At 30.0% G+C, this 15,155-nt stretch overlaps 1 protein-coding gene across 8 annotated transcripts in view; it reads left to right on the forward strand.

The window, feature by feature from the left end:
* Positions 1-5,881: 5,881 nt before the first annotated feature.
* LOC142324971 (COMM domain-containing protein 4) overlaps positions 5,882-15,155 on the forward strand; it is a 454,946-nt gene continuing 445,672 nt past the window's right edge. For 6 of the 8 annotated variants that reach the window (XM_075366153.1, XM_075366152.1, XM_075366155.1 and 3 more), the window contains exon 1: positions 5,882-6,038. The gene's annotated coding sequence lies outside the window, so the exon portion shown is untranslated. The remainder of the gene's footprint in view (positions 6,039-15,155) is intronic. The other 2 variants (XM_075366157.1, XM_075366156.1) reach the window with 2 other exon arrangements.

Here is a 15,155-nt window from a genome sequence, read left to right on the forward strand (position 1 = left end):
ACCAGAATTCAAACCTTTTTAATGAAAGATTCAGGTATACTAAACAGATTTTCTCAGGAGTGGTTGACCTGAGTCTGTATAAGACTACAACACTTCATTTGCAATCATACATATCATTCTCCTTATGGTTTTCCACCTTATCGTGGTTCCAAAGGCTAAACAGAAAAAAGAAAAAGAAAGTTCAATTTTTTATATGAATTTTTGTTTGCTACAACAATGTCTGATATATGTTATGGTTATTCCAATTCTATCCCTAGGTGTGTTTCTGACATTTTGTATTTTTATCCATGACAGAACAGTGATAGTATGTGCGTTTGGGGTAAGAACTTTTGTGTATGTGTGTCTGTTACCATTTTCCTAAAAAATTACTAGACCAATTTTGATGTGGTTTTTTGCATTACATAGGTATCACTTTAGAGCATATACTTAGACATGTTTTACAGTTATGGGCCACAGGCCATTAGGAGGCGCTCCAGTAGATATGTTTTACTAGAATGGTTGGGCCAATTTTGACACAGTTTTTTGCATTACATAGGTATCACCTCAGATCAAGTTCTTAGATTAATTTTACAGTTATAAGCTGCCTGGGGTGCTGCAGTAGATATATTTCTTCAGAACGGCTTAGTGGGTTTTTAAAATTTTTTATTTTCTCACTTGTTTAAATTTAGGATTTTAAGAAGATTGTTGGCCAAAGCCAACACTGTTATCAGATCTTAATAACTGAATTAAATTTAATATCTCAAATTAATACAGAATTCAAAAACTGTAAGTAAATGTAAAATACTCTTATTCTTGTAGCAGAGGAACTAATGCAATTCTCTTCTGGTATTTCAAGAAATAATATTTATCCATTTCAAAGATCATTCACCCTTAATAGCTGTTTGGTTGAATCAATATTTTTACTTCCTGTTTCTATTAAATAAGTTAAAACTTATATTTTGAATATAAAAAGTAAAAATTCAGTAGATGTGGATGAAATATTGATGAAAATAACCCATATATTCTAATATTGAAACTCAATATTAACAAATCTTCACCAGAAGGATATTTTGCAGTTGTTTCATGATTTCCATTTTATCCTTTTCTGTAAGAAAAGTGCACTTGATTAAAAATTACCGGCCAACTTTGTTAATATCTTCAATAAGTTTTATAACAAGGAATAAAACTGTTTTCAAGTAGCACATCAAAATATTTTGGTCTCGAACATCAAAATAAAGAAAAGACTTTAATATCGACATACATCTGAAAATACTTAATTTACCAGCTATCCACCATTTTAGCATAAACTGGTATTTTTAGCATAAAATTTAACTTCTAAGTAACGATTAATCATATCTAGCTGAAGTTTTGTATACTGCTAGGGTACCTACAGGTTTACTTGTATAAAAATAATGAATCTGATCTTTCAATCCATTTCAAAATGGCAGCCATGTAAACTTTTAATTGTCAATATCTTTGCAACCACTGGTTTATTCAAATACAAAAAATATTAAGCATTGTATGGCAAAGTATTATACTAAATAATATTAATATTGAAAAATAATTTGCATTATAACAGACGTTGTAATTAGTGTAAGTCAATGTTTAAACTAACACCCAGTTTGTCTTTTGTTATTGACCTAGTGAATTAATTGATCTGTGCTGTACAAGTTAATTAAGTATTTTTTTTACTATTATCTTATTCACCATATAACAAATACATAACAATTTACTAAACAGACAAAATTGTAATTCGAGACATGTTTTTAGACCACATTCTAATTATGTGTCTGCTTAATTAATTAAAAGAACTGCTGGCAGTACCATCAATTGACATCAGGATGAAAATATCAGTGCCAGTCACTGAAGATGGTTTTCAGAATGACTGAAAATATGTTGAAGTTACTAAAACTGACTTATTTATAAACGCTGATTGTTTATCATTTCAAAAACTTTTAGTCTTAACTAATTTTCATTATCAACCATCATCATTGGCGTACACACAATTTTGTTAAGGGGAGGTCATTATTAAAATTGTTTACAATTGACATAGGTATTTTAAATTTTGTGTGTTATTTTTTTTATTATTATTATTATCATTATTATAATATCATTTTATAATATATTTATTTTACAATGTTCGAACATAACACATTCATAAATACCCTTTTTCTTTCTTTTTCCTGTTTAGCCTCCAGTAATTACCTTTCAGATAATACTTCAGAGGATGAATGAGGATGATATGTATGAGTGTAGTCTTGTACAGTCTCAGTTCAACCATTCCCGAGATGTGTGGTTAATTGAAACTTAACCACCAAAGAACACCAATATCCACAATCTAGTATTCAAATCCATGTAAAAATAACTGACTTTACTAGGACTTGAATATGCTGGAACTCTCAACTTACAAATCAGCTGATTTGGGAAGACGCATTCACCACTAGACCAACCCGGTGGGTTGATAAATACCCTAATAAAATATTATATAACATATTTTTTTCACAGCCTTAGGCTACAATTTTTTTTTAACAGGTTCTAACATCTATTTCATTTTGTATAATAAAAATGCTTGTGCCAGTGCCATATGCCATTAATACATGTAGGCTACACATTAATCATATATTTTAGTCAAAGATTATTTGTATACGATAGGTAAGACACTTTACATAACATATAAATTCCATGAAAGCAATCAAATATAATAAAATAAATTTAATTAAACACAACATGTCAATATGGAACTCACCGAGATTGAAGAATGAAATTGGCACTCCACATTCTATGAAGGAATTTGAATAAAGAATTAAATGCAGTTGTCTCAAACATTCAAATCAGTACTCTACTATAGTGTATTATTGTTTTGAAATATCATTGTTTAAAAAGAGAAATGGAGTTAAATTAACATAGTATTTATAATGTACATTAGGTATATTATGTTACTACATTTGGAAATAACAGCATTCACAATAAAATGTACAAACGATGATTCTTTTTCATTAGTTCATTTAATACATCTTCTGCAGTTGGAGTGTAGTTTCTATGTATGTTGAGAAGTGCTAACCCATTGAAATGCATATTTCTAGTAGAATTACGCAAATATGTTTTTAGACAGCATAATGTTGAGAAACATCGTTCATTTGTACATGTGGACACTGGGAGTGCAGCTAGTATTTCTAATAAAGTGAATATATTTGTCATGTTGGAATTGCACATAGTTAACCCATCTACGGCCGTTTTTGATTGGCTCCCTTCTCAAGACGTGCAATTAACATAATTTTAATTGAATATTAAATATTTTCATATTATTTTAATATTTCATATTTTCTGTAACATAATTTTAATTCATTATTCAGGTCTTCCTGACAATTACTTCTTATGCCACTGGTTATTCTGTGAGTGGAGTGAAGGCAGAAACTTGAGACGGCAGGATCAGCAGGTCGGGGTTCATAGATAAAAGGCACTAAAGCCTTTCAATATTTCCTTGTGTTTCAAGAAACGCAAATCTAGTTGGGACACGAAGGTGTCCAGAAATGGAATGAAAGTAGAGACACAGAAGTAAAGTTCTGGCGTCACTTATGATAAGTCCAAGTTTACACGGTTTTTTGGTCATGCTGCCATGCGAGGGATTTGAATGGAGGACCCCAACTTAGTCAAGATTTTAGAAGCACAAATGAAAATTTTAGAAAATTCTTCATCAACATTTTTGCGTATTCATTTTATTTCACTGTTAACATCTTCAGCAAAGTTTACTGCTTCCATGAGATCAATAGTTGAATTCTACAGGAATTTACACAATGGGAAACTTAAAGAAAACAATGAATACAAAACAGCGATATCACAAATTGACAATCGGTCAAAGCACATAAAAATGAATTTGCTTGTGAGGACAAGTCTATGTCATTCCATTCTGATATGCTTTGAAGGGTTGCAATAATAGAATCATACAATTCCACCACTACAGCCACAGAATTATAACTTTCCAACCAATGTGTTGTGCAAAGTTGAATGAGTTATTCACGATGTGAAGTTGTAGTTTCCATTTCACTTATTGCCGATTTTAAAACATGTTGCCTTTTAGGGGTATTAAGAAATTTGTACAGACTCAATATTGTATCCATACACTTTCTAATGGCAGTTACTTCATAAGCACTAGATACAGCTAAGTTGAGGCTATGTGCTGAGCAGTGGACATATAAAGCTGATGGAATTATTTCCTTTACATGTGCCTGGATTCTGTTTACTTTTCCTGACATTGACATAGCTTCATCACACCCTTGACCATGAATCTTATTTATGTTTACATTTAATGAACACAGCTTATCCAATATCGCCATTGCAATTCCTTTTCTGGTCACATCACATAATGGTACAAATTGTAAAAAGTTTTCCTTCACAGTGAAATTTTTTCTATCAATGTAACAAACACACAGTGATAATTGTTCTAAGCCAGATCATCGGTGAGAATAGAGAACCAACTTGAAGCATTAAGTACTTTCACGAGATTTCAAACAATTAGGTTGTTGCACACTTCAATCACTTAGACATATCAAAGAACATGAAAAGATAATGAAAAGTTTCTATTTAAAAATATGAACTGCAAAATGCATAAAACGTTAAACGAACGATCCACAACAAAATCTGAACTCAGACTAACGAATGAATACCAATCGACAATGTACAATATCTCATAAGCGCACTGCTGCCACTGCAGAGCTGTCCCGATAATATGTTCCACAACAAGTAAGTTTATATGGTGTCGGCTTTATTTTATTACAATATCGGTATTATTATCGAACCTTCTTAATAAGCGGCACGGCTTTGATGGTCTTTCCTCTCTTTCAGTAGACGAGGAAGGGTATATGATTTGACACCCACCGCGCCAGTGAGAGCATTGCCGCCTTCACAAAATGCTGAAAGACGGCTACTGTGTCGCACTTTGAATGATGTACTGTACGTGCCGCAGCTCCGATTACGGGGATTAAATTATTGAAGAAGGAAGGGCGACGAACTGAATCTTATGTCGATAAATTTTGTTACTCTGACAGTGAGAAATTAGAGGAGAAAATACGATGGATTTTTAAAAAGATACTCAAATATATATGTGCAAATTTATGGTATGTTTATTTTATGTAAGCCTAATATTAAAAAGTACTTAAACCTTCAGGGGGGGGGGGGTGTTCAAAACCGGTAACCTCCCCTTGCATACGTCCCTGACGCCATAGATAAAAACGTAGCAAAATCATAACGCTAATTAAAGAAATTAAAAAACTTGGGTTTTCTCCATCCTTGTAAAATGTGCATATGTAATATATTCTCAAATGTTTACAATTATGGCTTATAAATCGCCAATTTTTTTACTTCTTTATTTTTGTAGACTTTTTATATACTTCAAACAATTGGGCACTTGTGCACTTTAAGTGGTAACACAGTGGCTTACGTATTAGCCTGAACTAAATTGCAAATTGTTGGGTTATTGTTAACATCACTCGATATAACTATTATATTACCATTTATATTTATTTATTTATGAATGTAATTTAACCAAACTCAACCTACGCTCACTAACTATGACTAATTAACACAGTAATGTTTTGAGTATTTAAATAATAAATTCAGTAATTATTGCATTTATTTATTATTATTTAAATAATCAAAACATTACTGTTAATAGTCGAGATTAGCGAGCGAATTTTTTTTTTTCAAACTGCGGTAGCTCCTAAAGTGCAGAAATGCCAAAAATTGTTGTAAATGAAACCATTGTGAAATACAGCTTCTGATATTACCAATAAAAACAGATCTTGAAATCTAAATCAATATTTGTTGTTCTGTTCTCATCATTAGTGACAATCTTTGCACCTCCTTTTAAAGATTCGAATCTCAAGGAGCTGAACGCTCTGATTTGTCACATGGTAGTGGTTCGTGGCGTCGTCAGTTTAAATTCAAAACGTGATTGATATTTTATCTGGAGTAATTTACTTCTTTAGCAGTGGGAAAATTTTATGTTAGTGAGTTTCAGTCTTTAATACATCCGTGTTGTTTTCAGGATTATTTAGATGAGTGTATGTATGATATTTTCTTTTTTTTATTCACTTGTCATATGATAAGTAATTTATAGGTTATGTTTTGTAGAGGTATTAAGGGTGTTATTTATAGGAAATGTTGGTTGTCGCCTTAAATATGTTTATTATGAAGTCTTTTCACAGCCCTTTAAAATAATGAATAATTAGTATAAAAATAAATTTTATCAAAAAGTTGTTATTTATTTTAATTATACATTAACTAAACTTAGATGTAAGATTACAAAAGATAGTTTTTAAATTATATTATTATGCAGAGAGGATTTTTAATCAAATTTTAACTTGTGAAATCGTATTTAATTTTTTATACTTTAGTATCTAATATAATGGTAAGCAAACATTAATTTACTTTCTTTACATAATATGATTTAAATTGTAAAAAATTCAGAACTGCTATCTTTTTAAGTACATGGAAATCTTCTTCCAGAAATACTTTATGATTGTTAGTTATTGTTGTTTAGTAATATTATCAAATAGTAAATTAGATGTATGCTTTTTCTATAATGTGCACTTTATTTAAAATTTGGTTTGTATCTTACATTGTTAAAATGTGTTGAGGTTGTAGTGTTTATTTGTCATGTATATTGTTTGGTGTTTAATATGAATACCTAACTTAATACCTTGGTGTCCAGTTTGTAGGAGGTGATTTCTCTATTATGAAATGTTCATAATGTTATTATAAAAATTAAATTGCTGTGAAATACTGAAATATTTTTGATAAAAACCTTTATAGGAAACTTTTTTTTATTTCTTAGGACATTATTTATTAAATTTCTGGAAAATCTTAATATATTGACAAGCATTCAGCGTAGTTTTAAGAAAAGATTATCTACTGAATAAAATTTGTGAACTTTTAAATAACATATATGAAAAAAATATTTTAATAGAATAGGTAAAAAGATTCAATTTAGTTTTGTATCAAAGTAAAGCCTATTATTTAATTTTACATCTCTTGAAAATGTTTACTTTCTGTGGTATTCAACAGCTGTGTACAATTGATTAGTCATTTATTAACTGTAACTAGGCAGTCAGTGGAAATTTTATCTTTTGACAAGATACATGTATGAAATGTTGGTCCTGGCTTCAAGATGTAGAACATGGATTGCCACAGAGAAGTGTCCTTTGTTTCTTGCTCTGCTTATTGTTTGTTAATGATCTATCTTAAAATCTTGAATGTACAAAATCATGTCAATTGAATGGAAGGCCCAAATGATAATAGTATTTCTGTTTCCCACAGTGTGAAATTTACAGGTATTTTACTGATTGTGAAATTCTATTAGACTCATCAGATTGATTTCATTTGAAATAAAAATACACTCTGTTTTGTTTTGAAGAATTTTAATAAAACGCTAGGCTTGTCAGCATTATTAAGTATTTATTCGGCCTTTGTATATTCTGTATGAAGTTGCAGTATCATCTTTTGGTGCTCTCTCAATAACTCAGAATGAATTTTCAAGTTTCAAAAGTGGGCTGTCAGATCTTTGCTTGGCACCCATAAATATGATAAATTATTTAGACCAATATTAAGTAAATTAAAATAGTATTAACCTAATCATTTATTATGAATGTATAGCCTTTGCTAAAAAGAATAATAATAACATTCTTAAAATGTTCTTAAAAATTAATATTATTCATTTCTATAAAACAGGATAACAGAACTTCCTTTCTTTTTCCTGTTTAGCCTCCAGTAATTACCTTTCAGATAATACTTCAGAGGCTGAATGAGGATGATATGTATGAGTGTAAATGAAGTGTAGTCTTGTACAGTTTCAGTCCGACCATGCCTGAGATGTGTGGGTATTGAAACCCAACCACCAAAAAACACTGGTATCCATGATCTAGTACTCAAATCCGTATAAAAGTAACTGCTTTTACTAGGATTTGAACGCTGGAACTCTCAACTTCCAAATCAGCTGATTTGGGAAGACGCGTTCACCACTAGATCCAGTGGGTTAGGATAACAGAACTGTTTTTGTGTAACTTAACACAACATCTTTCATAAATAGAATATTTTCTTTTTCATAAATAGTATTACTCTTGCATATGATTTTTAAATATGTGATCAAATAATTTTCATTAACACCTTAATTGTTACTTATTTTCTAGTCATGTAACCTAGTCATAACCTCATGTACCTACTTTAATACTATTTTGTTTATTTATATTCTTAATTATTAATATGGGTTTTAATACCTTCTGATTTGTATTTTTTAATTAATTGTGTATTTTGTGATGCTAGCCTGACTGTGGTTTTCATTAATCCATGTAGACAGATATTGGGGTAGTTCCTTTGTTTCAACATGAAGTAACATACATATGCATTCCTGATGTAATGTAAACAATCTATTGTAACAGATCAATCAGATGATTTATTTACCAATGAGTTATCTTACCATTGCTTAAAAATACTGATTTAATCACCAAAAAAAAACAAAACAATATACACTTCTATTAAACAGACAACTGAATTATTTCTACATACAGTATTTTTGTTATACAGTTTATCACTTTGACCTACAAGTAAACCTTATTGTACTTTGATAACTTTTATTTTTTAATAATACCTAAAATCGGTTCATTTAAAAAGTTTTCTCTTACAAAAAACTATTGGTCGCTCTGTGTTGATGAGTTTTTAAATAATTTTCTACATTCTTGGTTTAAATGTGAGAGGACCTTGGAAGCTAATTAATTGTCCAATAGATCTATTCACTTAAGTCAAGTTTAAGTTATGTCTAAAATTATGAAAAAAATATAGTTCATTGTCACCTTGAAAATACAGTTGGAGGTTTATTCAAAAAGTATCATTTTATTCAAGCAAGATAGGCAACCAAAATTTTAAAAACTCCGCATATCCATTACAATTGCTTTCAAAAACAAATGATCCAATTACAGAAAATCAGTTTCAAAAATTTTATTATATTACTTCACATAGATTTCTATTTGACAATCTATGAATATTGCTTAAATTGTTTATTTTTCTTGTTGCTACTGAAATCTAAATTTAAATGACAGTTGTCCAGTTGAAGGTATTAAACACTTAGGTAATGTAAAGAAACAAAATTCTTATTGTTTAGCATTCTCTAATCTTTAGTGTTCAGAAGTGGAAAGAGAAATGAACATTGGTAAAATGGACGGAGCATACAGGAAAGTTAAGGAAAATTTTGGGGTACATAAATTAAAATCTAATAATTTGTTAAACAAAGATGGTACACCAATATATAATACGAAAGGTAAAGTCGATAGATGGGTGGAATATATTGAAGAGTTATACGGAGGAAATGAATTAGAAAATGGTGTTATAGAGGAAGTTGAAGATGTAATGGGAGAAACAATACTGAGATCTGAATTTAAGAGAGCATTAAAAGATTTAAATGGCAGAAAGGCTCCTGGAATAGACGGAATACCTGTAGAATTACTGCGCAGTGCAGGTGAGGAAGTGATTGATAGATTATACAAACTGGTGTGTAATATTTATGAAAGAGGGGAATTTCCGTCAGACTTCAAAAAAACTGTTATAGTCGTGATACCAAAGAAAGCAGGGGCAGATAAATGTGAAGAATACAGAACAATTAGTTTAACTAGTCATGCATCAAAAATCTTAACTAGAATTCTATACAGAAGAATTGAGAGGAGAGAGTGGAAGAAGTGTTAGGAGAAGACCAATTTGGTTTCAGGAAAAGTATAGGGACAAGGGAAGCAATTTTAGGCCTCAGATTAGTAGTAGAAGGAAGGTTAAAAAAAAACAAACCAACATACTTGGCGTTTATAGACCTAGAAAAGGCATTCGATAACGTAAACTGGAATAAAATGTTCAGCATTTAAAAAAAATTAGGGTTCAAATACAGAGATAGAAGAACAATTGCTAACATGTACAGGAACCAAACAGCAACAGTAATAATTGAAGAACATAAGAAAGAAGCCGTAATAAGAAAGGGAGTCCGACAAGGATGTTCCCTATCTCCGTTACTTTTTAATCTTTACATGGAACTAGCAGTTAATGATGTTAAAGAACAATTTAGATTCAGAGTAACAGTACAAGGTGAAAAGATAAAGATGCTACGATTTGCTGATAATATAGTAATTCTAGCCGAGAGTAAAAAGGATTTAGAAGAAACAATGAACGGCATAGATGAAGTCCTACGCAAGAACTATCGCATGAAAATAATCAAGAACAAAACAAAAGTAATGAAATGTAGTGGAAATAACAAAGATGGACCACTGATTGTGAAAATAGTTGGAGAAAAGATTATGGAGATAGAAGAATTTTGTTATTTGGGAAGTAGAATTACTAAAGATGGACGAAGCAGGAGCGATATAAAATGCCGAATAGCACAAGCGAAACGAGCCTTCAGTCAGAAATATCATTTGTTTACATCAAAAATTAATTTAAATGTCAGGGAAAGATTTTTGAAAGTATATGTTTGGAGTGTCGCTTTATATGAAAGTGAAACTTGGACAATCTGAGTATCTGAGAAGAAAAGATTAGAAGCTTTTGAAATGTGGTGCTATAGGAGAATGTTAAAAATCAGATGGGTGGATAAAGTGACAGATGAAGAGGTATTGCGACAAATAAATGAAGAAAGAAGCATTTGGAAAAATATAGTTAAAAGAAGAGACAGACTTATAGGCCACATACTAAGGTATCCTGGAATAGTCGCTTTAATATCGGAAGGACAGGTAGAAGGAAAAAATTGTGTAGGCAGGCCATGTTTGGAATATGTAAAACAAATTGTTAGGGATGTAGGATGTAGAGGGTATACTGAAATGAAATGACTAGCACTAGATAGGGAATATTGGAGAGCTGCATGAAACCAATCAAATGACTGAAGACAAAAAAAAATCTTTAGTTATATGTTCAGCATATCTATTCTAAGTGACATTTTTGAAATGCTGATTTGAGAATATTAAACACTTAGGTAATGTAAAGAAATAAAAATTCTTATTGCTTAGCATTCTCTAATCTTTAGTTATATCTTCAGCATATCTATTCTAAGTGACATTTTTGAAATGCTGATTTGAGAACTGCAGTTGATTAATTGAATAGTATAGCAGTCAAATAGAATTTCAATAGAAAATATAAATGATGAAAGACTGCAGAAAAAACATTTTTAGGAACTCTTGTGATGAAATCTTAGCTCACATTCACATGTTGCAGCCTGGCAATTTTTATTTGGAAAATAATCTCAAAACAATATCTGCACTCAATATTACTCTGTTTGGAAATTGGGATAATATTTTTAAATATTTCAGTGCAACAGATACAAATCTTATTCATTGTTCAGTTAGTAATGATAAATTAATAGATTAATCTGTTATTAAGATATTGCCAGCTGTAAATTATTATAATATTAAATTATTAAAATTAAACACTACAGATTTTATTGTTAAATTTTTTAAGTTTATTAACAATTTAACAAAGCTTTGACGATTTCCATCTTCACCAGAGAAAAGTAACATTCAGTGATTACTTTCTTTTCTTTTTTTATCAGGTGTATCAGATGCTACAATTCATCAGACATTCAGGCAATTTGGTAACAGTATTTTGCTGCAATGGAGTGTATTGATGAATTTAAAAATGGTCACTCTAGTTTTATGCATGATGGAGTCAGTCGCCCATACTTTAGTACAAGTGATATACATTGAGAATGTATATAATATAGTTTTGTTTCTGAGTTATTATTGATGAACTTATGGATTGTATGTATCGTAGTAGTTTTGCCACATCTGAAATCACCACAATAATCTTGATATTAATGAAATTTGTGCTAGATTGACTCACAAAGCAATTCACAACATTTTGATACTGATTATGAAGGTGATACCTTCTTGGACAAAGTTATCACTGCCAACAAGAGATTGGTTTCTTATTTTGAGCCAGAGATTAAAGAACACTCACAATTACCCACCAAGAAATACTATGAAATCCAGCCATCAGTCAGAAAATTGATGTTTATAGTGTTTTGGGTCGTAGAAGGCCCAGTATGAACCAATGTCAGGAGAGCAACAGTATGAGTTCTATTTACTCTATGTAGCTCTGATCTCACTTCACATGTTTGATTCACTCAAAGAAACATTAAGAATCTGCCAGTTCATTCTTAGTTTATTCATGGTTAATTGTTTAGGTAAAAGTTGTTTTGATGGGATATAGAAGGTTTTGGAGTAATGAGACAAGTATATTTAAATGTATATACTATTGTAAATAGAATAGAATAGAATATACCTTTATTGATTTTAGACTTTTACATAAAAATATTGATATTTTCATATATACATTAGAATAGATATTCTATTTATACATCTAAATATCACATATGTCAAAGTTTAGAATTTATTTAACCATGCCTGCTTAGGTAGTTCACATTTTAAGTAAGTTGAAAACGCCCATCACATAATGAGCCAATAAATAAATCAGTAGTTTGTGTACCATAATTATTATAAAACTGGTTATAACTATCTAACAGAAATATATTTTATCTGTGCAATCCCTAGATTTCTAGAGTATTAGTACAGAGTTTAAAAAGTGTAAACATATAGATAGATGTGTAGTAGTTTTTTTTTTTTTACTTTATTTTGTTTGTTATACTTTTTTCTTTTTAATAGTTTATCTGGAGTGTCTGAAATAGTGTTGACACTTCCACTTAAATACTAGAGTAAAAGGGATGATGTATCGTGACAGGATTTCATAGGAAGCAAGAAGCCATTTACCAGTTGTCCAGAAATCCATTTCCTCCCTACATGTCAGCTGAGGTTTCTAAATTCTGATGAGCAGTAAAATATTATGCTAGAAAGGCTCTCCTAAATTTTGCAGTACAATGCTTAGGCAAAAATACTTTTATCAGTTTTATTTTTAATCTGTTTTGGTAGAAAGTTTAGTTATTTGTTAAACTACACCAAGCTTGCTAATTTTGATGATTTATGTTAATGATCAATTTTATTAATGATTTGAATGTTGGTGAGGTTTTAGGGGAGTTTATGTACGCTATTGTTTCCCTAGTGTTTAATGTGTGATTATTTTGGTTCTATATGTTATTAGCTCTGAGCTCTATTAATCGTAATTTGTTTTTAAAAGTACTGTCTGTATTAATGTGGAACTTGAATAAAATATTAGGATATTCACTTCTCTAAGCAATTTTCTGTATAACATTCCATTTCTTAAATGACACATGTATCTTATTGTCCTTTTTTGGAGTAGGAGAATACTATTAGTAAAAGTATGTGAAGTTCTCTCATTGCCTGAATACAGCACTCTAGTTATGGGTAGATTAGATTGCAATAAACATTTTTTTAAGGTTTAATGTCAAAATACTTTACCTTGTTTTCAGAATAAGAATCTTTTCAGATTAAAATAGATATATTAGTTTACATATCACATTTATATGAGATTCCAAACTGTGACTGTTGCTTATCATTACTTCTGAAAATTATATTGCTATTCTTTCAACAGTAGCGCTTGCTCATTTTGGGCTGAATTTAACAAAGTCGTGTTCTACAAGAAGCTTGAATTAATAAAGTGAAAATTGAAATAAAAAGCACTAAAAGGATTTGTTGATAGTAATTTATTGTGGAAGGTTTACCCGGTGCCAAAATTAATCTTGTCTTAGCAGTATCATAAGCATTTTTCCTCAACGACTCTGTTGTCCATTATTTTTAATCAGAAAATTGTATAAGAAGTCACCTAAATTATTCTACTTGATAATGAGAAATATTTCTGTAAAAATGTAAAAAATGTGTTTATCCAATATTGCATCATAAACACTATAAAAGATAAAATTAAAAAAGTTAAAACAGGACAATGGAAAATTATCCAAATTTATAATAACATTTTTCTTTCTTCTATTAGTATTGAAGAACATATGAAATGTTTTTTGAGTAATGTTCAAATAACGTCTGCCTTAGTTTAGTACTTTGGATTAATTATTCTAAATTTTAGTTATTCTCTGGTTTAATGAAATAAATAAAAGTCCTTATTTAGTTTATGTTTCAAATTATTTTTATTGTATTCTTTAAACTTATACTTCATATGTGGGTCAATCCGTTTGAACTGACCCAAGAGTGCTTGCATGACCAATTCAAAAAAAATTGAAACTTACCCACTTGTTTCTTACATGTTTCAGGACCTTACAACAATTTTTTTTTTTTAAATTTTTTACTTAAGCAGTTTACCTGCGCGTTTACGGAAAAAATCATAACTAAAAAAACTATTGGTCCTGGAAGGATGAAACAAAAAGCAATTTATTTATATTTTCTCAAGGTAAAATATTGGTCCAGTGGTTTATTTACCTACCTCTCTTCTTTCTATAAGAAAATTACCAATAAAATTGAACATAAAAAACTGTGAAATTTCACTTTCGGTAATTTTTTTCAAGAGGCAGGGATGGCATACACAGTTTGGATTGTATTTTTGTTTGTTGGTATATGTAAGCAGTTTTACCATAAATATTATTAATTGTGATATACTTATCCCAAAAGTTTAATGAATTTTTGTAAACTAATTTTTTTTAAAAATTCAAATTTTGGCTTCAAATAACTCTGATGGAGCTGGTGATAAAAATCTCAAATTTCCAGAACTTGCAGTGTTTTTGTAGATGTTTATGGCAAATAAAAACGTTTCTTTTGTATTGAACTAATAAAAAAGTTATAACCTCTCAAAAATCAGGAAAACTCATTAAAAGCAATACCATTTTGAATAAGTGCTCCAAGGAAGCTTCTTGTCTTTTTGGCAATTTAATATTTTTATACTTATTACTATAGTTGTAATAAACTTGTTTAAACCATTCTACTGCAGTATTTGTGTTATAACAGGCGCTTGAAGTCATCTCCAGTCATCAGGGAAATTCATGTTGCAACATGCTCATTTAGCTTTACAGTTACAGACTGGTCAGTCTGACATTACTCAGTGACCTGTTCACATCTTTACAGTGTTTCAAATTTCATCCTGTGTTTGGAAGTGTACTAAGTACTAAAACTTATTTAAGTTTTACGTAATATTATATTTGCAAATTTTAAAATCAGTTAAATTTTTGCATTAATTTCAAGTAATTTCACATAAAACAAGAAAGAACAATGTTCCATTGAAATTTATGTTAATGATGAGTATCA

The sequence above is a fragment of the Lycorma delicatula genome, chromosome 5 (assembly GCF_047948215.1).
Source record: "Lycorma delicatula isolate Av1 chromosome 5, ASM4794821v1, whole genome shotgun sequence".
Taxonomy (NCBI): Eukaryota; Metazoa; Arthropoda; class Insecta; order Hemiptera; family Fulgoridae; genus Lycorma; species Lycorma delicatula.